The sequence below is a fragment of the Macaca nemestrina genome, chromosome X (assembly GCF_043159975.1).
Source record: "Macaca nemestrina isolate mMacNem1 chromosome X, mMacNem.hap1, whole genome shotgun sequence".
Taxonomy (NCBI): Eukaryota; Metazoa; Chordata; class Mammalia; order Primates; family Cercopithecidae; genus Macaca; species Macaca nemestrina.
In genome coordinates, this window is record NC_092145.1 from 152,673,026 (window position 1) to 152,699,907 (window position 26,882).

Here is a 26,882-nt window from a genome sequence, read left to right on the forward strand (position 1 = left end):
TAAAATTCAAGCCACTCAATTTTATTCTGCAATTCACAGAAAGAAGCATAATTCGATAATATTTCAATGAAACGTGTGTTATAAAAATGTTTGAATTTGTCATTATTTTTAATTGAAAAACGTATACCATATGAATGGCTTATAAACATTCAAAAGGTATGGGCATTCAACTCTTTACCCATTCTATTAGGACAATCCTCATTGACAGGTGGATTGGAGGGATTAAAAAATAAAATTATATGTTGGCACAAAAATTTTTAAAAAGGTGAAATTTTAATATTTTCCTTTATGCTTTTTATAGAGTGGTTTGAATTTATACTTAACTAGGATGACTTATAAAGGGACATTTACTGATTTAAGTTTGGAGTTTTAATTATCAGAATTCAAGTAGATATGACAGTTCCTTTGCCCTGTGTCACATCCAGTTAACTACAATAACCTGAAAAGATAAATACTACGCATTACTTTGGAATGTTTCAAAATTTTAATATTTTCAAAAGTGCATCTGGGTGCAGTGTTTTGTGCCTGTAGTCCTAGGTACTAGGGAGGCTGAGGCGTGGAGGATCGATTGAGCCCAGGAGTTCCTAGTTGCCGTGAGCCATGACTGTGCTACTGCACTCCAGCCTGGGTGACAGAGTGACACCCTATCTAAAAAAAAAAAAATAATTTAAATTAAAATGAAACTTACATAAATGTTTTTATAAAACCATAGCTACCAGAATATGACCACTAATTAATAACTATTATTGCATCATGCCCATTTTTTCATCATAAATATATTTTAATTATTTTTGTTATCAACAATATTACATTGACGTTAGGATTTTTGTGAAAATATATTTTCCAGATAATATAAATGTGTACAATTCATCATTCAAGAATGTTTTTGTGTTATTTTCGATAGAAAGTGAAAATGATAAAAAATACGAAAGAATGTCAGATGGGGACTTTCTAAATTCACACCTTTATAACATTGTTTAGCTGTTTTTTATCCAAGTGCTAGACTCATGTTTCTGATGAAAATAGTGCTTTGACATTATCCAAGGGAGTGGAACAACTGCATGAAATTAAGCAGCTTCATAAATCTTAAAGTTATTTGAATTCAATATTTGGTATTTATTTGTAGGCAAAAGTAAGACTCTAAAGATTTTTCACAAAAATAAAACAGTGATAAGCTGTGGCAATATAATGTTTTTTTTATCAATTATGATTTCCTTCTTTAAAATTTCAACTCCATTTTTTCTTGAGGCAAACACTGCAATGCTCTATAATTCGGTTTCAGGTGATGATACAGCAAATATGCAATTTACTGTGCAGCTTCTGCTGACATGTCCTTTTCAGCTGGCTTAACTGCTCATCCACTCAATATCTTCATGATAATGATATTTTGATATTTTGAGACCATCCCTTTCATTTATAGAGAGATTTCATGAGATTTCCAAGGTGGATCTGCTTCTCTCCTATTATCTTAAACTTGCTTTTGCATATTGAGCAAACATATTGAGGCCATGCTTTAAATTCTGGTGTCTTTGGAGAGGCATACACATTGATTAATTCACCAAAATGTCAGCTGTATCTTGTGGCCTGGCCATTGTGAGCATAAATAAATAAATACATGCATACATAAAATAAACAAAGAACATTTACACAAAGCTTTTCAAAATGTTTCTTCACATTTGTGAAAACATCATAAGATTATGTAACATTATGGATTTCCCAGGGTGAACCTCAACATCTTTCCTCTGACATATTTCCGACAACCTATCCTATTATCCCCAGTATCACAATGTGGTACATAAGCCAGAATCTCTCCCCTCCTCATCCCCTCACTGCAAAGGAACAATTAAACTCACTGTGGTGGTTCCAATTAAAGCCAAAGCATCAGTAAAGCCCCACAAAAAGCTTCATCTTTTTCCAACTAACACGTACTCTCATTCTTCACCCCTACATTACTAAAAAATGTATATACGGTCCAGGGCCCTCCTGCACTCCCTTCCACCTCCCATCCCAACCTGATTTCAAGTTCTATGCCTGGGCCAATATAGGTCTTCCCAAAGTCATCTGTATCTTTCACTTCACTGAATTTAAAGAACATTTCCCAGTTATTTTGTGTATTTCCTCACAGGATTCATCTCTGCCGACCACTGTTACCTACCTGAAAAATCCTCTCTCCTGTCTCCATGTTTTGGGGTAAAATCTTCATGAATAATTTGAAAATATTAAGGTTTGTTGTGGGTGTGTTCAGAATGCCTTTAACCTCTTCACTGTTGAGTTGAATGAAGGCTGACAAACATGTTCTTGTTCTCCATAAGGATGACATTTAATGAATAATTCAATCATCGTCTCTACAAGTAGTGTGACATCACCTTCCACTTCAGAACGTAATGTCAAGTGAAAGCCTTAAGTGATTAATTCTCCATTCATCTAAGTATTTAAGTACTTAGATCTAAAATATTTATATTACTAGGTATTTACTGAATGCCTACTTTTCTAATTTTTATGTTTCTTAACCAATCCTACTTGGTAAAAGATACTGTGTTAAAAGACAGTATATTGCTGGGAATTGAGATAAATCAGACATGAATATTGAACTCATAAAACATATTGTTCTATAAAGGAAATAAAATATATATGCCAATAGAGGGTTCATTATTACACACACACACACACACATACACACACACTTATAAAGATATATGGCACCTACTACATGGCAGATACAGTTCTAAAAAATCAGACATGGACCACCTCCCTTGTAGATCCTAAAGTGTAATAGAGAAAGCAGGCATTAATAAAACCATCTTACAAATATGAAGTTACAGTCACGATGAATTTCCCATAGTGGGAGGTCCAAGGCACTTTGGTAGAATGTAATGGAAGGATATGCCCTGAGGTCAGGGCTGTGTGAGGAGCATCCACTTAGAGAGCGACACTCATTTTAGTCCTACTGTGAGACTGGGAATTGAATATGGGCAGAAAGGAGAGAAGGACAAGGGTAAATGACATGGCTTGGCTGTGTCCTCATCCAAATCTCACCTTGAATTGTAATAATCCCTATGTGTCAAGGGTGGAGCCAGGCGGAGATAATTGAATCATGGGTTGAATCATGGGGGTGGTTTCTCCCATACTGTTCTTGTGGTAGTAAATAAGTCTCATATGATCTGATGGTTTTATAAATAGGTGTTCCCCTGCACAAGCTCTCTTGTCTGCCACCATGTAAGATGTGCCTCTCCTTCTTCTTTGTCTTCCACCAGGATTGTGAGACCTCCTCAGTCATGTGGAACTGTGAGGACATTAAACCTTTTTCCTTTACAAATTATGGTATGGTCTCAGGTACGTTTTTATTAACCAGCATTTCCCAGAGAAACAGAATGAACAGGGTGTGTGTGTGTGTGTGTGTGTGTGTGTGTGTTACATGAACAGCAGTATATATAGCATGTTTGAAATCAGCAAGACAGACTGGCAGGCTGGAGATCCAGAGAAGAATTTGTGCTACAGTCTAAAGTCCAATGGCCGTGAGGAAGCAGAATTCCTTGTTCCTTGGAGAGCCTCAGTCTTTTCTTACAAGGCCTTCAGCTGATTAGATGAGACTCACCCACACTATGGAGGGTAATCAACTTTCTTCATATTCTACTGATTTAAATGTTAAAAATATCTAAAAAAATAAATTCATGGCAACATCTAGACTGGTGTCTAACCAAAAGCTGTGCCTAGAGCAGCTGACACATAAAATTAAACATCACAAGGTGTTAGTCGCCAGCTTACAAGGCAAGGATGGAAGAAGCAAGCTGATGGAAATGAATTAGTGAGTGTATTGAATCTTAACAGATGGCTGGCATTTGCACAGTCTGCTTTCAGAGTGTGGGCAAAGGTGCAGGTAAAGGTATGCCAGATAAAGGGCACAAGCTAAACATGCAAAGGCAGGTAATTGCTGGGTGTGAGGCACATTGATTAATTTGAACTGAAAGTACATAAAGTCAATCTTGGAATATGAGGATACAAAAACATGACAGGATCAGAATTTGGGTAAGGAGTTTGATTTTATTTTATAGGCAATGGATTTTTCTTCCTTTTTGAGTAGGGAAGTGACATTATCACAGCTAGAAAGTGACAATGCTTATATAACATAAGATGTACTTAGATAAAATGGAGTGCATGAAAAATATAATCAATTAATAGAATATGTACTATAACATATAATGTAATATAATTAATATACTTCAGAATAGGCAAAGAAAACCACAATGCTAGTCAGTAAGAGTTCTCTGTATTACTAGTTATCAATTCAAGGTTACATTTTAAAATGCTTTTATTATGTTGTAATCCATAAAGTGAATACATTTCAAAACCAAGGAATTTTGAAAGTGAAACACGATGACTTTATTTTCCTTAAATCCATAAAGATTTCATTGCATATAAGCATAAGGTTTCACCTCCTTATTAAAAAATTCAATAATAAGTTAAATATGTGCTCAATTTTTCTGCCAAGTTAAGTACTAGACATCCAAGTCAAGAAAAGGAACGATTGATTATGCCATAAAAGCATTGTGGATTGAAGGCTGTGTGTGTGTATGTGAAGTCATTTTGTGCAGCAAATCTTATCAACTCAGATTTAAAATGTAATTTATTTATTTTGATAAAACAGAAAACAGTAGCAGGCAAATACCAGCAAGGCCAGATTGTCCTTCTCACCTATGTTATGACAAACCCCTCCCATAGTGCAACAGGTAATCATCAAGACTAACTGCTGCATGAGTACAAGCAGGTTGTCACACGAAACTCTATTCTAAACTGCTGTCTTCAGCCCTGAGATATTTCATATAACCAAACCTGCACCTTGAACATGTAATCTTTTTCTCTTTTATCCCTTGAATCAAATCCACTTGATATTATACCTGGTGCATTAATCAATTGAGCTTTATTACCATTATACCATAGCATGTACCATAGAAAGTGTAGGAATTCTACACACTAAACATTGCTCACCATTCAAGAATTATTCCTGTTTTTTTAATAATAAAAAGTATTAAATGTATATTTTCAAGAAAAAAGATATTTAGTAAACAAATATACACTGTATTAAAGTTTATTATAATACAGGTACCACCTATAAAGTTTATAACTGTGGCATGTTTACAGTTTTCAGTTACTTGAAATTTTTAAAGTTTTATGCTAAATATTTAAATAATTTTTCATTTCACTGTGCTTTTTTATCTACATTAACAACTGATCTGAGTCTTGAGTGCATGAGCAGACACTCAAACATGCACACACGGACATGCATGTGTATGCAAGCACAGAAGCAAAAATGGAATGATATAGAAAATAAAATAATCATTTTATTCCTGTTCCTTAGGATTAGTGATTAAACTGATTTTTCAAAAGCTTTTACTCACCGTTCTTATATTTTAAAAAATTATTTTGCAATAAATGTATGCATTACTAACATATTTTATTTAGCTCTGTGTGTTTTCAAAGTTTGTATAAATGGGATCATATTAAATATATGGTTCTGACTTGGTTTTCACTCATTTTGATGTTTCTGAGGTTCGTCCATGTTGATCTGTATAGCTATATAATGTCCATTTTATGGAAGCACCACAATTCATCCACTGTCCTTGCCAGTGGCTATCTGGGTCGTTTCCTATGTTTATCTATTACAAATAATGCTACAAAATGTGTGCAAATGCCTTTCATGCATATATACAGTAATTATGTAAGTAGTAGAATAAAACTTTGTTGTACATCATGTGCTATTCAAATTTACTAGGTAACTCAGATGTTTTCCAAGATGCTATTAATAATTTACTCCCCCAAAAATGATGACCTATCATTCCACATCCTCTTTTACACTCATCAAACACTTAAGAGTTTGGCCAATCACAGGAGCGCAAAATGTTATCTCATGATAGTTTTAATTTGTATTTCTTCCACTAATAATGAGAATGGGCATCTTTTCATAAATTTATTGGCAATTTGCGTTTCCTTTATGAAATGCTTCCTCATGTATTTTCCTGTTTTCCTCTTGGTTTGTTTCAATTTTCTTTTTTGATTTGTAGATGTTATTTACCCATTTTTGAAGAATAATCCTTTTGTTGGCAATATAGATGGCAAATATTTCCTCAGCTTGTGGCTTGCTTTTTTGTGTGTATCAGTTGTTAATTGAGTCATATATCACATACAATAAAATTTACACATCTGAATGAAATGCAAAGCTCAAAGAATTTTGACAAATACATACAACCATGTAGCCATTTATACTTAATGTGATTATTGCTATGTTGAGGTATAAGGCTACCATCTTGCTATTTGGTGTCTACTTGTTCTATCCATTCTTTGTTCCTTTTTCCTCATTTTCTACTTCATTTTGGCTTAATTATCATTATTATTATCATTATTTTAGATTCAGGGACACATGTACAGCCTTGTCACACGGTAGATATATTGCTTCATGGTAAGGTTTGGGTTTCTAGTATACCCTTCATCCAAATAGTGAACATTGTACCCAGAAGCTAATTTGTCAATCTTCATTCCCGTCACATCCTCCCCACTTCTAGAGTCCCCTGTGTCTGTTATTTCCAGGTGTGCCCAGCTCCCACTTGCAAGTGAGAACACATAGTATTTAGTTTTCTGTTTCTGAGTTGTTTTGCTTAAGATTATGGCCTCCAGTTCCATCCATGTTGCTTCAAAGGACATGATTTCACTCTGTGCTATGACCTTATAGTAGTATTCCATGTTGTATATCACATTTTCTTTACACAATCAATTGTTAGACATTTAGGTTGACTCCATAACTCTGCTATTGTGAATAGTGCTGCGATGGACATACAAATGCAGGTGTCCTTTTTAATATAATGATCTGTTCTCCTTTGGATAGACACCCAGTAGTGAGATTGCCGGATCGAAGGATAATTCTCTTTTTAGTTCTTGGAGAAATCTCCATATCGTTTTCCATAGAGGTTGTACTAATTTACATTCCCACCAACAAGATATAAGCATTCCCTTTCCTCTGCATCCCTGCCAACATCTGTTGTTTTTTGACTTTTTAATAACAGCATTTTGGCTTAATTATTTTTATGGTTCCATTTTACCTCCTTTTTGGTGTATTAGCTATAACTTTTTTATTGCAGTGATTGCTTTGGTATTCATATTATGCATCATTAACTTATTATAGTCTACTTTTGATGATATGAGACCACTTCTCATTTAGTGTAAGAACCTTGCAGGGGTTAACTTCTATTTCCCATCCTGGAATACGAATTGAAATCTTCACAATACATCCTTATTATTTTGGTTAAAACAGTCAGCTGTAAGAACAGTATTACATATTTACTTGCATGGTTACTACTTCCAGAGTTTTTCATTTCTTTGTGTAGATCCATACATTTAGTTTGATAATTAATATCAATGATTAATATCATAATATTATTTATCAATGGGCTAAAAAGTATATTATTGTTTGTGACTTTTTTCTCCTTTTTTCTTGCCTCTGTGATATTTAATTATATTTATATTATTTTAGTGGTTATTTTATGGGAATCATCTTGCATGTTTATTTTAATAAAGCCTGGAACTATTCATTGTCTTCACTCTCCTGCAACCTGAATTGTTCTAATCTCACACACTTTTATCTTTTAAGACAGTTAAAATTTAATAATCTAATTAGTATAGTAGAAAGAAGATTGCTATGAAATCAGACAATCTTGATTTTAATCCCAGCCACATCTTTTCTTGGCTATAAAGTTTGGTAAATAGCAAACCTTCCATGAGCCTGGATCTTCTGATGTGTAAAATTGGGACACAATATTTAATTGCATAATTGAAAGAATAGGATTGAAAGGCACAGAGTAGGGGCTCAATAAATATTAGTGACTTTTCCCTTCCTACAAGATTTAATCAGCAGATTTTAATAAGGGAATCATATACACCCAATTTGGAATGCTCAAGATAATATGGAAGCACATTCCCACCAACTGTTCATATTATGTCTAATGTAACACCACATTTAAAAAGAGAAGAAGATATAAAAACACTGCCTTAATGAATTAAAAAATGAGTGAATGTACTACATCTTAGCATGGAAATGATATAATATGCACCAGTCAACTGCTATACTTCAAAACTAGACACAGATTCTAATCCCATCTTGATTGTTGAATTATAACATTTGATAAGTCCCTTTAGTTCAATGGGTCTCACTCTAATTTCTAAAATGCAGATATTGGATTATAATGTCTTTAATATGCTCTGGATTTCTACATTTTTTGGATTTTCTGATTTGATGAGAAAGTAAATTATATATTTCTTTGTTCATGAATGAAAGTATAGCAGGTATAGCATTTTGTCTTGTAATATAACCACACAGATAATTTCAGAAATGAGGCCAGGTGCAGTGGCTCACACCTGTAAATCCCAGCACTTTGGGAGGCCGAGGTAGGTGGATCACAAGGTCAGGAGCTCAAGACCAGCCTGGCCAAGATGGTGAAACCCCGTCTCTACTAAAAATACAAAAATTACCCAGGCGTGGTGGTGGGCGCCTGTAATCCCAGCTGCTTGGGAGGCTGGGGCAGAAAATTGCTTGAACCAAGGAGGTGGAGGTTGCAGTGAGCCAAGATTACTCCACTGCACTCCAGCCTCGGCGAGAGAGTGAGACTCTGTCAAAAAAAAAAAAAAAAGGTACCATGGAGGGAATATTTTAGATGAATAAAATTATTCCATGTGCTATAAAGTGGGGTGTTTTGATAGAAATTGGTAGGTTCCCACTTAGAAACAATAAGGACCATACTTATTTTCCTCTGATTTTTTAATAAAAATATGTTTTGCTGATGCAAGTTCCTATACTGTAAAGTTGTTCTTTCTAAATCATAAAATACTTACTTTGATGCCTTTTTATTTTTCCTTTTCAGAATGCTGATACATATAGCACTCTTCTCTCTGAGAGTGCACCAGGCTGTGTTGTTACTAATTGCTTTTTTCCATGTTAGGTTTACATGGTATAGGAAGTTATTGATTTCCTTTATAATGAGGGACTGAATCTCATTGTCCTAAGTCACAATTATTTCTGCAAATTAATAACAATGAACCAAAATATGCTATTATCATTTGATGGAATGACTTAAGAATGACAGATTTTGTAACAACAAAATAAAATCAATTTCTTTACTGCTTTTTCATAAAATGAAACATTGAACATCTTTTTCTGATTCAAAGACACTCTGCCTCAATTTCATTTTTTAAATTAAATGTTTGCATTCCATCTTCTTCTCTTCAAGGAAAAATAATATTATGAAATAACATTCTCATATCAATAATGCCTCTTTTTTCTTCCTTATACTTCTTTCAGCTTCTTGCAATACAGATTCAAACTCTATTATTGAATTGAAACTCTTTCTGTCATTTTCTTCATCATGTGATCTTCTTCAATGTTTGTAAACTGCTTAGCTTTGCAGCATTTGAAACCACAGACTACTCTTCTTTCAGATTTCTGTTATTCTTTACCTCCCTGGCTCTGTATCTCTCTCTGTGATTGCACTTTCTAAACCTTTCCAGCTGGATGTTCTCTCTTCTTCCTCCACCTGCCCCTTAATGGTGACATTTATTCAGGTTTCATAATCAATCATCATCTTTTATTTCTAAACTCTTGGCAGGATCATATACTTCCATGGCTTCAACTACATCTCCGGACCAGTGTCTTCTCTTATGAATCTCTTACTTTTTTTTCCAGACTTCTCTTTCTTTGCAAGTGCCTCCTGGGCATTTCCATGTTGATGTCCCATAGAAAACTGAAATGCATTTTATTGAAGAGAAAATTCCGTATTTGTCTGTCCAAACATATTATTCCTTCTGGTGCATGCCTTGGTTGAAAGTACCATTGAAAACTCCTCATAAAAGATAAAAGCTTGGATCAATTTTACTTGTCTCCTTCAACTTCTACCTAGCCTGACTAGCTAGTCAAATTACACAAGTTATTAGTACTTGGTTAAAATACTCCATTTGGAGTTGTATCTATTCTTTTATGTTGCAGGAAGTCAGGGACCCCGAATGGAGGGACTGGCTGAAGCCATGGCAGAAGAACATAAATTGTGAAGATTTCATGGACATTTATTAGTTCCCCAAATTAATACTTTTATAATTTCTTATGCCTGTCTTTACTGCAATCTCTGAACATAAATTGTGAAGATTTCATGGACACTTATCACCTCCCCAGTCAATACCCTTGTGATTTCCTATGCCTGTCTTTACTTTAATCTCTTAATCCTGTCATCTTCGTAAGCTGAGGAGGATGAGGACCCTGTGATGATTGTGTTAACTGCACAAATTGTAGAGCATGTGTGTTTGAACAATATGAAATCTGGGCACCTTGAAAAAAGAACAGGATGACAGCAATGTTCAGGGAACAAGGGAGATAACTTTAAACTCTGACTGCCAGTGAGTCAGGCGCAACAGAGCCATATTTCTCTTCTTTCAAAAGCAAATAGGAGAAATATCATTGAATTCTTTTTCTCATCAAGGAACATCCCTGAGAAAGAAAATGCACCCCTGAGGGGAAGCCTCTAAAGTGGCCGCTTTAGGGGCACTGTCTTTTATGGTCGTAGACAAAGGGAAGAAATAAGCCCTAGTCTCCTGTAGCACTCCCAAGCTTATTAGGACGAGGAAATTCCCACCTAATAAATTTTGGTCAGACCGGTTGTCTGCTCTCAAACCCTGTCTTCTGATAAGATGTTATCAATGACAATTGCTAAACTTCATTAGCAATTTTAATTTCGCCCTGTCCTGTGGTCCTGTGATCTCGCCCTGCCTCCATTTGCTTTGTGATATTTCATTACATTGTGAAGCATGTGATCTCTGTGACCCACACCCTATTCGTACACTCCCTCTCCTTTTGAAAATCGCTAATAAAAACCTGCTGGTTTTACGGCTCAGGGAGCATCACAGAACCTGCCAACATGTGATGTCTCCCCCGGACACCCAGCTTTAAAATTTCTCTCTTTTGTACTCTTTCCCTTTATTTCTCAGACCAGCTGACGCTTAGGGAAATAGAAAATAACCCACATTGAATATTGGGGGTGGGGTTCACCTGATACTTTTATTTATTATTATTATTATTATTTGAAATGGAGTCTCGCTCTGTCACCCGGGCTAGTGTGCAGTGATGCCATCTCAGTTCACTACTATCTCCACTTTCTGAGTTCAAGCGATTCTCCTGTCTCAGCCTCTCAACTAGCTGGAACTACAGGTGTGCACCACCACGCCTGGCTAATTTTTGTATTTTTAGTAGAGACAGGGTTTCACCAGGCTGGTCTCAAGCCCCTGACCTCAGGTGATCCACCCGCTTCAGCCTCCCAAAGTGTTGGGATTACAGGCATGAGCCACTGTGCCCGGCCAGGTTGTATCTATTCTAACAGCACCTGTTCAGGATCTATCTCGATGCTGTTGGACTATTCCTTATTTACGTATTTATTCACTGTCAACTATTAATTGGGAGCTTAGCATATGTCCAATATTAGTGAGAGTCCTAGATATAGGAGAGCTTTAGGATACATGAAAAAAGAGGAGAATCAGGCCAGTAAATATGCCTGTATATTATAAAACAAGTCAATTACAAAGTATTATTGTAAATGCTTGGTGGAGATATGTGCATGATGATACGGGTGCAAGTGTGACTATCTAGATACCTAAGAAAGTTAACAGCAGGAGGTGAGATTTAAGAGGAAATTTGAGAATTACCATAGACAGACTGAGGGAACCGCAGGTCATTAGAATTGCCAGAGCACAGGGCTACAGAGAATAGTGGAGAGAGGTGGGAGTTTAGAGATTGACAGAGACCAGATGATAAAAATCTCTTCTCTACTGGGCTGAAGAAGTTAGATTTTGTCTTAAAGTTAATAAAGAGCCATTGAAAGAATCTAACAGATGGGACTTATGTCATTAATTTATCTTCATGTTGTTCACTCCAACAGTTGTCTGGAGTATCGCTTGATGTGGAGGCAGTTTAAGAGTATAGGAAGAAATATTTTGGATTTCGTCTTAATAAAAAAAAGCCAGAAGCAGGTGGAACAAAGGTATGTCTTTGAGAGATAATAAGCAAGTTGAATATTCAGAACTTGACATAGGATTAAATGTCAATTTATTAAATGCAAGGGGTAGGATGGAAGGTATAGGCAAGATTTGAAGCTGAACCCATTATGTGGATGAATGGTGATGCCTTCCACCGAGGAAGGGAAAGTGGAAGAAGGTGAAGCTTAGAAAGAAATAATAAATTGAGTTTTAAGCATCTTTATTTCAAGTGGTTCTTGCTTATGACCAGAGAAAATGTCTAACCATTTGTGGGCTATCAGGATGAAGAAGTTAGAGGGCTCCGTGATGGAGTTAGGAATTCGAGAGCTATGGGGCTTGGTGTATATGTGCTATGGGGAGCTAAGAGAACAGGCAATAGCTTACAGCACCTTCACAAATTTTGTGTGTGAATTAAAAATAAAATAATCTATCCCAATATTCTCAACTATTATCTGCCCCAATTCAGTCTAAACAATTCGGGTTCTCATCAAAAGTATGGGAGCTGTCTTTTATTCCATCATGCTATTCAGCGAGATTGTTCCCATAAAGTTATGGGGGTGGGTGAAATTTGAACCCCAGACCGCAATATTCAAAGCTCCTCATTACTGGGCCCCAACCAATTCTCATGTCTTCCAAAAAGCAATCATGAATCTCCTTAGTTTGAATCCATCTCTTCTTTTCTTCTCTTCTTCGTCACTGCCAGTGGGACCCTGTCATTGCAACAGCAATTTTATAATCCATATTATACTGGGGAGTATTTATTTGTGTTTCTCTCTGTCCCACTGGACTCTGAAAGGTTTGCTTTGGCAGTTTATAAATAAATTTATTTTGGAGAATTATTGTGATTTTTATTGTCTTAATGGCAATTGTTGTAAGAATTGAATTCTCTCTCTCATTTAGAATTGTAGAAATTTTAAGAGTCAAGACCTTGGAGCTTCTTCAGTTCCGAAAGCTCATTTTGCAGACAAAACCAAGGTCAAAAGTTATTTGCTCAAAGTCACAAAGCAATCAGTGGCAAAGCAGACATAAACACTAGTTCTTGATGTGGTACAAAGTGGAAGTGAAAATTATTTCAATTCATGTGATTAATGTGAATTTAGTGGAATCCACACTGAAAGTTCTTAGATAAATAAAATGTCACAAATGACAGTGTTTACGGAAGTGTCTCAACCAGAAATTTACTGACATGTTTATTCTACAAAATAAATTGTTATTTATACGTATAAAATTTATTATGATTAACATGCATACCCTACCTTACTGCTTAGGAAAATATGTTTTCTATTTTTTTAACAGTAGGGTTTCATAACTCTTGGTTTTTAAGAGCAAGGTTCCTGGTTACACCTTGCATCTTCAAAACATATTCCTTTAGAATGGAGAACCAAACATTGTACGTTCTCATCCATAAGTGGGAACTAACCTATGAGGATGCAAGAGCGTAAGAATGATACAACAGACTTTGGGGACTCGGTGGAAAGGGTGGGGGGTGGGTGAGATATAAAAGACTACACAATGTGTACAGTGTACACTGCTCAGGTGATGGATGCATCAAAATCTCAGAAACCACCACTAAAGAACTTATTCATGTAACTAACCACCACCTGTTCCCCAAAAACCTATTGAAATTTAAAAAAATCCTTTAAACTACATGATTTTGGGTGCTCAAGTACTTTTGACAAAGTCAACTAAGTCTGCCCAAGATAGATGAAGAAATTAACCCCAAAATAAGATAATTTGCTTTCAAAAACAGCTATTTCTACTAATGTGGGAAAATATTTATTGTTGAATTAAACTATGATTTTATTTTTAAATATCACCATCCCTTGGAAAAGATCACTATAGCATGGAAAACCATATTTACTTACTATTCACACTTTTGATCCTTAAAGAAATGACATTTATAACTCCAGTACGTGGTATGCATCTTTCTGAGTTAGTAGTTTTATCTTGGATGCCCTTTAAAGCAACATTCGTGAATGTTAACTTGATGAATGACTTCTCATTAAACTTACCAGCCAATTTGGTGATACGTATATTGAAAGCAATGCTTTCCTTTCTTAAGAAGAAATTGCTAGTTTCAATTTACATGTTTAGAAATGTTATAAGCTTGAAGTTTTAAATCATGTGGTTTTAAAATTTAAGCTAGTGAGTTAGACACCATCTTCTGAGGTACAAAAATGTCATATTTTAATGTAACTTTAACTTCATGGACCCCACTGTCACTTTTAAAATTTTGCAAAAACAGCAAATGAGTTCCTGTTTCTCATTTACCCTTAGGCAGTCTTTTGCTTGCACTAACAATCTCTGCACAGAAATCTTCGTGAAGGTGGCCCGAGGTCTATTAGTTCTGGAGTCCAGCATCTACACTTGATCGCCAGTTAGAACAGAAGAGAAGGTAATTATCTAGTTAACGGGAAAAATAAAATTCAACCCAAATTATTGAAGTGATTGCTTTGTTTGAAAGAGAAGTCCTGACTGGTATGTAAATGAGATTGAGAGATAAGTTATATAAAGAGCTCGAATGACAGGGCCACGCTGAATCTCCTGTCTGCTGCCGGTTAGGCAGGTCAATTCTAACACTGTGCTAACAAGGTCAAGGTCAAGGTTAAGTCTCCCAAGTGGGTGGTTAACTTGGCTTTGATCTGAGGCTATACAGTTCACTTTTATTTTCAGCTATTTCTAAATATACTTATTGGGGATAACAATTTTTAAAATATAGAAAACAATAGTAACAATTATTTACATATATGTATACATGTAATTGGGAAAATAATTTATAATATGAATTTAAGTAATTGAGAAATAAATTATAAAATTATTCAATTGCAAGTGACAATTTCTCCGATGTGAATACCATCTGATGATACTTAGACATTTATTTAAAGTTGTATGTTTTTATAACTAGGCTCATACATTTTCTTTAGGATGTGCCAATGTGACTCTCTGTGTCAAAGTTAGACAAGCCATACAGATTGGTATTCTTTTGACCAACTTAAATAATAAACTGTTAGCTTAAAATACTCCAAACACATCAAGTAGCTAACATTATGCTTTCTGCTGTCTAATTCTCACCAAAACTAGGCCGTGAATATTAATATTCATGAAGGATTTATGGAAGTCTATGCAAACTATCTGTCTCTGAGGGTTATCCTTGGTTCTTGCTTTTAGAAAGTGAATCTGACAGCATGGCTTTTGTGATAACTGCATTTAGCTCATTCGTGGGCTTATTATCCTAACCTTACTTGCCTTTGCTCTAATTACATCTATTTCCCCTAGACTATTGTAAATGTTTCTGCAAGTTACCACTAATTGTTTTAGAGTGAGGTAAGCTGACTAAACCTAATTAAATAAATGAGTTAAAACGAGTAAGAAAAGTAACTGCAGACTCAGTGCCTTTTGGGAACTGCATAAGATTTGTTTATCCATCCTTTTCTTTCCTTCTTCTCAACCTGTGAAGGTACATGAAAAATGTGAATACTTACTATGTAAAATGTATTGCAAAATGCCTTGGAAAGAGCCTTTCAAATACGTTGAAATTGAGGGTGGAAACAGTAGGCAAGAAGCAATGTTGCTATTCTCATTTTCAGCTCTGCCAGTCTCAATACTAGGAATCAGATCCATTAGTCCCATTATTACTGGTATACATTTTTGCAACAATTAATATTATTTTGTACAGTTCATAGTGAATGTTTACCTTGGTGATACAACGTTTAGAATAAAGTGCTATTTTGTTTTGTTTTATTTTCCTGCCAGCTAATAATAATTTATAGATCTCTAATAATCATGGAGATAATCATGGAACAATCATGGGCATATTACTTATGATTTTACCAAACATTAAAAAAGTATGCCCTGAACAAAATAAATTGCAAGAAATTCACAAATGAATACATTTGTGCTGGGACGTGGGAATTTGAAAATAAAATATGCATTATGTCCAAAATAAGCTTTGCAAGTAACGAAAAACAATTAACTGAAGAATTCTACATACTTTTTGGTTAAACTGTTAGGAAGACTAAAGCCCATCATAATACTTACATCTTGGCCTATGGAGACAATAACACTCCCATTTTTGTTATAAATGTTATTACTGGCAGTGACAGTAACCAACCATAATTTCATAATTTCATTGAAGCCTGTCCTCTCTTGCTGTCTTTAAGCTCATTGCCTTGGATCAATCCTACATTGGACTCTGCCTGGACTTGCTGACACCCATAACCTCTACTCTATGCTTTTAAAGACATCATCTCAGTTCTCCTCCCAAGGTTCACATCAAGCCATTATCCTGTCTGTTAAAAAAGCAAAAGCAAAACAAAACAAAAAACAAAAAACAAAAAACAGCAGCAGAGACAACAAAAAACTTTACTCCAAGAATAAAATATAAACTCTTTAGCTTAATATTCAATATCCTACAACTCACTTATTTGTTTATTCATTCATTAACTTATTCACATAAAATGTTTGAGTGGCTATAGGCACAATCACCAGCATCATAGAATAATGAAATCAGGTCAGATGCTAAGGAAAAGAATAAATAAAATACCATAAAAAAGCACCAATAGATACTGTTAAATAGTAGAAAGGAAACTAAAAAGTACTGACAAAAAGCCTGTAGCCTAGTGGCTAAATCTAGGAGTCAAGCAAGTATTTTTATGGGAACCTGACCTTTAAACTTAGACCAGAGGGATGGATATAGCTAAACTTGGAGAAGAAGAAAGGGGAGATTCCAGAAGAAGCAATAGTGTTTACAAAAAGATTTGTCCAGAGGAAGCATGATGTGCTCAGGAAACTGAAAGTATCAGTGTTGTTGCTCAGACAGAAATATCAGGAAATCAGTTCCAGGTGAGCCTAGGAAAGTAGCCTCGAGCTAGATCTTTGAGATGATGAGGAGAACGGTGGGGCATAGTCACTTCTGAAAGGATGACTTTCAGAAGTAATGAGAAGGGATTCATTTTCTGTGACCAGAGTAGGCTCCTCCTAGAAAAGAGTTGATAGCAACTTGGCATTCAGTGTTTGCAATGTGTACAGGCCATGGGTTTGAGACATAGTTAGGAGGGAAAATTGACAGGACTAGGCAAGAAATGTAATGTGTCTGGTAGAAGGGGGATGAGCTGGAAGAGACTGATTTAAGGGGAATTATCAGTTCATTCAGTTCTGTTTAAGTTTCACGTACCATTGAGATGTTCACTGAGATATTCAAGTAGAGATGCAAATATGATTCTGAGGGTCAACAGACAGGTTAAGAAAGGAGATAATGCATTTGGGGGACATTGATGTTTAGATGGCAGTTGAAGCCCCTGGGGCATGGTGAACATTGCCCTGAAGAGAATGCATGATGGAAGAGAGCTCTGGCCCTGGGCTTTGCTTTCAGGAGCTCAAAATGGCATCTGGGGGCTACACATGCCTCACAGATGTGTTCTCTTTGTTCAGCAGGGCATTATAAAAATGGAGGATTTGGGTCATCTTTGGATGGGCCATGCTGTCTCTAGTTTACCAGACTCTCCATAATCTCCAGTCTTATCCCTAAGTTGACTAGTTTCTCTCTTTTTGTTATCTCCTTGGTCCCTGTAGGCACTTGAATTTCAACCTTTGCTTTCAATCATCATAGCCCAGTTGTTCCAATGTATTTCATCCAACATTGTTGTTTGTTTCCATTCCCATTGCTGTATGCTAGAATTGGTATCTTCCTGAGTGCAGGGAGAATCGGATACCTTCCTCTGGTCATAGTTGGATATTTCCATTCTAATTCTTCCTTTATGGACATCTTCTTTTTTCTTCAAGGATCAGCTCAACCCATTTTCTCACAATACTGACCTAATTCCCATGCTTGTCAATACTTCCTTCATCCTCTGTTCCCACAGCAGTTTGTTTCAATTTCACGTTTGTGAATAAATTCATATTTATTTAATTTAATTATTTGATTGATTTAATTTCATATTTATTTTCTTATACATTTTTGCATACATGCCTGTTCCATTTGCTGTTATGTAGAGTCGTTAGGGCCATGCCTTTATTGTTTTTATATCCTTTATAGCAGTTAGCACAATGTTATTCTCAGAATAGGTGATCACATGTTTGCACGGTGAATTCTGATGAAAGAACTGGAAACATTAGGATTCCAACACCCTGTCTTGTGCTTTGTGAAAAACAATGTCAGTGATCTCAAACAAGGCATGGACTCTGTATGGCTTCAGTTTCCTGTTCTGTAAAGGAAGAATTTGGAATCACATTCGTGGCACCTAAATTTATCAGTATGCCAAGGTTCCATGAGGGCGGAGGTGTGATTTTTTTCCTTAAAATATAGATTCCTAGGCTCTATCTCAGACTGTCTGAATTGGAATACTCAGGGTTATGGCTTAGGAATCTGTATTTTCAAATAGCCCTCTGTTAGATTCTAAGGTGAGTCACTGGTGATATCTTTGTTCTTTACCTTTAGTTTTATTTTTTGCATTATTTAAAAAATTATCCATCTACTCATACTCATATCTTTTTTATATTCTAATATGTGATTTCTTTCTCAAGACAGACATGAGTAATGTGAGACAAATAACTTTATCTATTTCTCCTTTGATAAATAAATGCTATGTATTTATCTTGGTACGTATAACCAACCAAGTCATGCTAAGGTTTCTAAACTTAATAGCCTTTTTTCTTTTCTCAAGTGAGATTTGAAAAGAGATCATCTTCTCCTAATTAGTGAGGCAGCAACATCTGCATACATGGCCCTGAAAAAAAAAAAAAAGCCCTACAAAGATAAAGACTTAAAAATAATTCCAATTTCAAGTAATACAATGTGGAAATTGGGGGCTAATTTAACATTAAACAGTGATGCTAATTTTGTTTCTTTAATTTAAAAAGTGTACAAGTCAAAGTTTGGTCTTACTTCTGGCTATTTGCTATATTGAGCCAACTTGAGCTAGTATAAGAGAGATGGGAAAACACTCTTTCAGCTGAAGGTCAATCAGTGTGTACATATACATTATAGGGTGTTTTTCCAATTAAGAATATCTGAGACTTCCCTAAAATTCTGGACAATTTGGAGCAGAATCATTCTGGGCCACCCCTTCTGGTGTGTGCGGTTGTGCTGGGATTTTGATGTTTTTTCTCAGGTTTCCAAGGAGTCTCCAGTGAGTTGGATAGAGTTTTGTTTCTGTGTTCCCATGGCTGAAGCCAAATTTGATTGACAAGTATTTGCAGAGAGGCTGCCATATGCCCAGGAATTTGGCACACCAAGAAATAACAGACAGCCTCTATCCACAAAGAGATTTATGTGTTCATGCAACAACTACAGTGCAAGGCTACTCATGACTAAAACTGTCTGAGGCTACTGTGTTCTAGTTGAATTATTGAGTCCAAGGCACATGAAAATGAATGAGGACAAGGTCCAAAGTAATGCCTCCTTGCAGATGTAGCTTGGAGTCCTCCCCAGTCTCCATCTGACGACATTGCTTCATGAAGAGCCTTACCTCTAAGAAATGGTTTTCTCCTGGACCTCACCACTTCTTTTATTTCCAAAATTAAAATGTTAGGAACAAAAATAATAATAATAATTCAAAGGCAAAGCAGGTAAAACACTAATTTTAAAATTACAATAATAAAAATCAAGTTAAGAGCTACAAAAATAAGCTGAAAGTTGATATAAATCCCCCAAAAGGCAAGAGTTCTCTCCAAAAAATATGAGATTCTGGTTGCCTTTAACATTTCTTGAGATATCATCAAGCCTGACTTTTCTTTTGATTACTGAAAAAGGCGGTGCATTTGCAGTGGATGCTTGCAGGACAAATGTAATTGAGGCATCTTATCACATCTTTCTCTTTGTCCCCAACCCCTTTTACATATGCATTTATTGGACTATGATTCCCTTCACTTTAGAGTTATATATTTATATGACTTGCCTGCTCCTAAATCTGAGGTTATCCAAAACGGGAATCATACCTTATTCCCTTCTTTCCTTGGTTGTTTGCTTCATGGGATCTTAGTTTCTAATCCCATGTACAAAAAGTTCAAATTTCCACCAGTGGCCAAAAGGACTCTTTGTGTTCTGGCCGCCTCTTCTCTCTATATTCTTACCTGTTATGGATCCCTTTCACCCTAACCCCTTTCCATTCCAAAAAGCCAGTGAAGGCAATCACTCTTCTTTCTTGCTGGACCCACCTCTCTGCACACCTGTGTCACCAGGGAGGCATCTACTGATCCTTTGTGCCTCATATCAGTCTTTCCCATCACCAGTGGGCTGTGTCCCCCTTTGTGTTCACCTGGTCTGTGTACTTGTGTACCTCTCCCTTTCAGCGTTTATCACCATGTGCCACTATACAGAGAATTGAATAACAATTCATGTCTCTCTCCCCAAACTGTTAGCTCTATATAAGTAGATATAGTTCTTCTCCATGTTTTTATTTTGAATCCTCAGTCACCGATGTGTAGTAGGTGTTCATTTTTATCTAATTGGATATTGATGTGTATAATATCAATTTATATAATTAATTGTATAAAATAAATTTATGGCAACTCCATTCCTTCACACTGAGTGAAATTCAGTCTTTAATTTACATGTTCCTTGGAACAAGTTTAAATTGAACTTACAATTCTTATGGAATGGGACCAGTAAAACTATATTCAATTTGTTGGTTTTCTGCACTCTCTAGGTAATATGAACAATAAGAAGTGAAACTATGCCTCCTCAAAGTGATTGGCAGTATTACTTAGAATTTTACAATCTTTAATAAATTGCTAAATTATCGAGGATTTCAGTAGATCCTTGTTGCATTCATGTTTTATTGAGATTAAGAATTATAATTTTATCAGACTGTGATAAGGCACTCTCCACTGTTTTATGTGGCAAAACAGACCATAATTTTAAAAATAATCTTATTTGTATAAATAAAAATGAAAAGTCATATAAACAAAATTGTTTTAACATTTTCCTTTCCATCACAGGTTGTTCCTAAACACACTGGGACACATTGGCACTTTTCAATAATGGCTACATATTAGAATTACAGGGGGGAACTTGCCCAGGACACACCCTCGACTAAAATAACAGAAACCCTCAGGGGATATAACCCGATCATCTCTACTTTTAAAGCTTCTCAGGTAAGTCCAATGTGCAGCCAAGGCTGAGGATCTTGGGTTCTTGAAAGATCACTGTCTCTCAAACTTTAAGGTGCACACAAACAATCTGGGCAACTTGTTAAAATGTGGATTGTCATTTTGGAGTAGAACCTGCGATTCTGTATCTTCACAGGCTCCTTGGTAAACCACAGAGCACGTGTTGAGTTGTGCAGAGTCAGATGACTCTGAAGCGGGAGAGAGGTCCTGATTCAGGGACATGCAAGAGTATTTAGAATTGAGTGCTCTCATTTGTTTTGGGCATTTATTATTTACGCCCAGCCTACTTTAGGAACGTATTCTATTTGCTTACATGACAAAAGACATCTACTGTAAAACCATAACATGAAATGCAAGGGGGCCTAATAGAAATGTGGCTGGCCAACAGGTACATGACCCCTGAATATTCTCATCTTCTGATACTCACGCCCTTGAGTGTGGGTCTGGCCTGGTGATTGATTCAAATGAACTAGATGTGGCAGTGGTGATCGGATATGATTTCTGTGGTCAGGCTATGAGACATTGTGACTTCCGCCTTGCCAGCAGATGCTCTGTATTACATTCTAGGGCTTCAGCCAATGAAAAAGTGGACTGCCATTCTGGAAGGCCCCACATGGCTGCAGATGGGGATAGAGGGGGTTGTCATTCTGGAGGGCCCCATATAGTTGCAGAAGGTGATAGAGAGGACTGCCATGCTGGAGGGCCCCACATGGCTGCAAGCAGTGATAGAGGGGGCTACCATGCTGGAGGGCCTCACATGGCAAGGCACTGATGACAACCTTCAGCCAACATTAGCATGGAAGTGAAGTTGATATCCCAAAACCCTGGTAGAAATTGAATCCTACCCACAACCATTTGTGCCTGGACACAGATCCTCCCCAGTCATGCCTTGAGATGACTGTAGCTCTGGCAAACACCTTGATGGCTGCCTGTGGGAGACTTTGAAACAAAGGACCCAATTACACCACACCCAGAATCCTGACCTACAGAAAATGTGAGATAAAAATTAGGTGTTGTTTTAAGTCACTAAGTTGTGTGATGATTTTTTATGCAATCATTGATAACTAATACTATGAGTAATACAGGCAAGTAAACAAGATATTACAGCACAGGAATAAAGAATAAGAAGAGTTACAGTGGTCTCTTCTGAGCTTGGACAATGTTGATAGGGTAAACACACTCATCGACCCACTCTGCCAAAATAAAACAACAAAAAAGTTGAGCAGTTTTTTTTTTTTTTTTTTTTTTTTTTAAGAAAAAGCACTATCAGCTTTGAAAAAAACAGAGAGGTATCAAGAGATTAGATATTTTGAAAGATTAATGAAAGGTAAGAAAAATATCGAATCAAATATATGGAGAAATAAAGTGTGAAAAATAGTATACAACACGTGTTGCTTATGTCAGAGCTACCCAGCAGAATTATAAGGCCAGATGCACATTCAAGAACCAAGAAGAGAGCCAACATCTACACAATTCATCCTCGGCTTAATTTTGAGTCCATAAAAGGTGGTGGCATTACATAATCTGAAGTATATGTTACTAAAATTCAGGTTATAACGTATCTTTCAAAGATTGTATTTAAAATTTATGTTATCTCTCTTAAAATGTATGAAACTTCAACATTATTTATGAGACACTGTCACATCCAATTGTTCATTCTTGAATATACAACACTTTGAAATTTTTAGCACCAAACTGAGACATTACACACAAAAATATTTCAGTAATCTACAATCATTGAGGGTGAAAATGATTTTAAGCCCACACACATGGTGTAGAATTATTCACGTAATTTACTTGTGTATCGAGGTTAGGACCATGCCCCCAAATTCTAAGTGTATGATTTCTATTTACATAGCATACCTGTTGGGTTATGTTGTGCCTATGTTTCCCGTATGTCTGAGTCTCTCTTGTTGACATCTTAGATGCCATCATCATTTCAGCATCTAAGCAAATCCTGGGCTCTGTCCAGCATCTGTGGTGCTGATCCTCCATGAGACAGCCACCCCTTCTCATGCCTCTTGGATTTCCAAATGCTGTTTGTCCTCTTTGCTAGGAAGTTACATGTGGGCTCCTCTCTCCACAGTAAAAGCATAATTTCATTCTTATCTCTACCAAGACTGTGACGGTTAATACTGAGAGTCAACTTGACTGGATTGAAGGATGCAAAGTATTGATCTCAGGTGTGTCTGAGAGGGTGTTGCCAAAGGAGATTAACATTTGAGCCAGTGGGCTGGGAAAGGCAGATCCACCCTTAATCTGGGTGGGCACCATCTAATCAGCTGCCAGCTCGGCCAGAATATAAAGCAGGCAGAAAAACATGAAAAGGCTAGACTGGCTTAGCCTCCCAACCTACATCTTTCTCCTGTACTGGATGCTTCCTGCCCTCGAACATTGGACTCCAAGTTCTTCAGCCTTGGGACTTAAGACTGGCTTCCTTGCTCCTCAGCTTGCAGACAGCCTATTGTGGGACCTTGTGATCATGTGAGTTAATACTACTTAATAAACTCCCATATATATATACACCACTATATATAATATATATATCTACCATATATGTATACCATATACCATATCTCAGATATATATCATATATATGGGAGTTTATATATCCTATATATATGAGATATATAGGAGATATATATATCCTATATGTATATCCCATATAGGGATATATATATCAGAACTAATAGGATATATATAATCCCATATGGGATATACATATATTATTAGTTCTGTCCCTCTAGAGAACCTTGAATAATACAAAGACAAACGTCATGTCATTTTAAGAAAAAAAAAATTGTCTCTGGAATTGGAGAATGGTGCATAGCCCTTTGATGTTCTGTGGAGTGTGGAGACAAAAGAGATTCCATTTTTCTCTGTGGCAAAATCACTTCTCAGACAAAACGCTGACTTTTAGTTGGTCATCCCACGCTGGTTGTTCTATGGGCTGCAATTTTCCCTTCTCCATTCTCACTTTCATGTTCTGTCAACCGACCACAGGCATCTAAGCCTGGATTCCAGGGCATTCCCAAGCTGTTGAGCAAGCCCATCTTTGGGCATGAAGAAATCATTCTCGAGTTCACAATTTATCTGTGCTTTAGTTCTAGAAAACTGACACAGCCACTAGCTGGAGGCTACACTTGTGGTCTTAAAATTTACTTTGAAAAAAAGTAGGCAAATATCCTTGCATACATCTTCCCCATTCTCACAAGTACAAAACTGTACTTCAATGTCATTTTCCATTGGGCCAAGAACAAAATGTGGAAGAAAGCATGGAAATTATTTCAATTTTGATGCTGGAATTTTATTCTGAAACCAAATTCATGACAACTAAGAAATATTGTGTGGTATAGTAGAATGTTTATAGTATCTAAAAATATCACTTTTACGCCATTGTCTATGAATTACTTAGGGATTATAGGGAAAGTATCTATATTTAAATAATTTTCTTCTGGACCCATTCAATAAAATATTTAATGCATAAAAGGTAATTTAAGATAAGAAAAAAACAATGTTACTTAATTTTAAAGTGTCATAATTATGTTAAATTGTACCATATTCTCATATTAAAAAGTGTGGAACATAAAGTCATATTTTATTTTTAAAATTTCCTAACTCCATTGTCTATATCTGCAAGGTTTGTTTTCCCATAAGGAAAAATTCACACATCTAAGAAGTGTCTTGGGTTAACATAACTCTCTCAGTCTTTAAAGATTTTTATTTTCTAGTAAATTAAGTTTCAGTGCATAAATAATGGTGCTGTCATGATGAACAGGCATATTATTAATATCATACCTGGAATTTTATAACGTTTTGGGCTGATTTGAAACCAGGTAGTTGTATTGTTGCATCACAGTTGAAATTTTTATAACTAGTTGTCACATAACCCATAGCTTGCTATGAAATTCAGGGCCCCAGAAGAAATATATTGAGAATAAAGCTAGCCATCTTGTTCAAAAGAAGAACTATAGTATATTTCATATAACTCTGTAACAAAGAAAAGAACTGAAGCTTCTGTGAGATTTTTTGAAAATTACAAGAAAATACAAACAATTAAATGATAAGTGTAGTCCTGCAATAGCAGAACATGGAGGGAGAGGAAGTGAGAAAGAGGAGCACAGAGAGAATAGGAGTGAATTATAAACGAGGAATATCTGCTTTCTGATTTCACCCACATCACTGGGGAGTCCCACTTGACTGTCCTGTAAGCTGCTTGCCAGATAGCTGTCTTTACGGTGTTGGCTCTAACGTCATGCCTCACCTTTGCAATGTGGTGCTATACTATTAAAGAAATAACAATAGTGCCATGGAACAAATCCCACTAGAAATTCCATTTCCATTCAATATTAATTCCAGTTTTGACTCTCCAATCCTTTTGCTTTTCTAAATATGGAGTCAAGTTGATTCTCTATCATAGAATTCAGTTCAACAATTTTTCTTAATGTGAACAGCAAGGAAGTAAAAGTGACAAAATGAGGATTCAATGAAATGCAATGATTCTGCAGCACAATTAGCACAAACCCAGGCAGATGGAGGTAGGTACTCTATGGATTTTAATCTAGCTCAAGGAGAGGGAGGATTCTAAGATAACCAAAAAAGAATTGCAGTTTTACCCTTGCTACTTTTGTAAATTTGAAATGACTGTCTTTTTCATCTTGTAGCCATAAAACAAACACTGTAACTCTCAAATTGTAGATCTAGCCAATTTTAAAATCTGCTACCACATTTATAATTCTCTATTTTTATCATGTTATTGCCACTAAATTCATATACACGCGTTGCTGATGTGGTCTGAAGTTTTTGTTGGCATGACTTGAGTGCTGACAGATTTCTTCATATTTGAATATCTTCCAAGCCCCAAACAATCTCCACTCTGCACCACCTCACAGCATATGTGCTTATCCCACATTTTTCAAAGACAGAATTATTTTAAGACACTGATTTGCCGTCACCACATCCCTTTTATTTATCTCCTCACCTGTGCGTTTTCTTTGCCTTTGCTTCTTGAATTAAAATGTAAAAGACAACCAACTACCAACTGAGTAGATAGATGGTGTGAAGGAGGAAGTGTCAGAAATGTTAGGTTACTCCTGAATTAGAGGAATTCCTTAAGAGATGCTGTGATAAGCAGAATTCTGGAATGTCCAACCCCACAATTCCTTGCCCTGATGTTCGGAAATATGAATATAAGATTTCACACCGTACTTACGTTCCTCCTGTGATGGTTAATATTGAGTGTCAACTTGATTGGATTGAAGGATGCAAAGTATTGATCATGAGTGTGTCTGTGAGGATGTTGCCAAAGGAGATTCACATTTGAGCCAGTGGACTGGGAGAGGCAGACCCACCCTCAGTCTGGGCGGGCACCATCTAATCAGCTGCCAGCATGACCAGAATAAAAGCAGGCGGACGAACGTGGAAAGACTAGACTGGTTTAGTCTTCTGGTCTCCATCTTTCTCCCGTGCTGGGTGCTTCCTGCCCTAGAACATCAGACTCCAAGTTCTTCAGCTTTGGGACTCGGACTGGCTTCCTTGCTCCTCAGCTTGCAGATGGCCTATTGAGGGGCCTCACCTTGTGATCCTGTGAGTCAATACTCCTTAATAAACTCCCCTTTATATATACATCTATCCTATTAGTTCTGCTCCTCTAGGGAACCCTGACTAATACACCTTCCAGGGCAAAAGGGTTAATCTGAAGATGTAAATAAGGTTAC

General features: G+C 36.3%; 2 long non-coding RNA genes across 6 annotated transcripts in view; one reads left to right on the forward strand and one right to left on the reverse strand.

Annotated features, from left to right (window-relative positions):
* LOC105478095 (uncharacterized) overlaps nt 1-26,882 on the reverse strand; it is a 512,132-nt gene that overhangs the window by 172,621 nt on the left and 312,629 nt on the right. The window lies entirely within an intron of this gene.
* The window catches only part of LOC105478094 (uncharacterized), a 35,141-nt gene that overhangs the window by 2,657 nt on the left and 5,602 nt on the right, over nt 1-26,882 (forward strand). For both annotated transcript variants that reach the window (XR_011618409.1, XR_003017234.2), the window contains exons 2-5: nt 3,255-3,333; nt 11,961-12,062; nt 14,335-14,452; nt 20,995-21,150. This is a non-coding gene — a long non-coding RNA (uncharacterized lncRNA). The remainder of the gene's footprint in view (nt 1-3,254; nt 3,334-11,960; nt 12,063-14,334; nt 14,453-20,994; nt 21,151-26,882) is intronic.